Source organism: Rattus norvegicus, chromosome 3, assembly GCF_021556685.1.
Source record: "Rattus norvegicus strain SHRSP/BbbUtx chromosome 3, alternate assembly SHRSP_T2T, whole genome shotgun sequence".
NCBI lineage: Eukaryota > Metazoa > Chordata > Mammalia > Rodentia > Muridae > Rattus > Rattus norvegicus.
The window spans coordinates 139,302,633-139,303,269 of NC_141536.1; positions in this window are offsets into that span (position 1 = coordinate 139,302,633).

A 637-nucleotide genomic window follows, 5' to 3' on the forward strand; every position below is an offset into this window, starting at 1 on the left:
GAACCTAGTACTCTGCCACCAGCCTTCAGATGAACATAGAGAACTCTCAGCTCAGCCTGCACCATCCCTATCTGGATGCTGTCATGCTCCTGCCCTGATGATACTGGACTGAACCTCTGAACCTGTAAGACAGCCCCAATTGAATATTGTCCTTATATGAGTTACCATGGACATGGTGTCTCTTCACAGAAGTCAAAGCCTAACTAAGACAATAATAGAACTGATTTTTGTTAAAATTAACCCTGAAAGTAAGCGTCCCATAACAAGTGCTGCAACTCCTCCAGAGTCACTGTCATCCCAACATGCAGATTAAGGGCAGGGACAAATACAGCACTGTGATCCAAAGATAAAAATGTTTACATTTGCCATCACCCAATATAAAATTATGAATTGATAGTGCAGCCCTAGTACCATTAATATTGAAAATATAATACCTGTGTGTTTTCAAGGAGCTCAATTTAAAATACAATGTAACCTTAAGTTCCTCCTGCCTCTGGGCTTTGTTTCCCCAGTTTATTCACACCTGTCTGCCACTGCTCTACAGGCAGTGGACCTAGGAGAATGGAGCCCAACATAACGTGTATTAAAGGCTTATACTAAAGCCATTTTCTTTCAAAGCCTCAGATATTGGAATCAC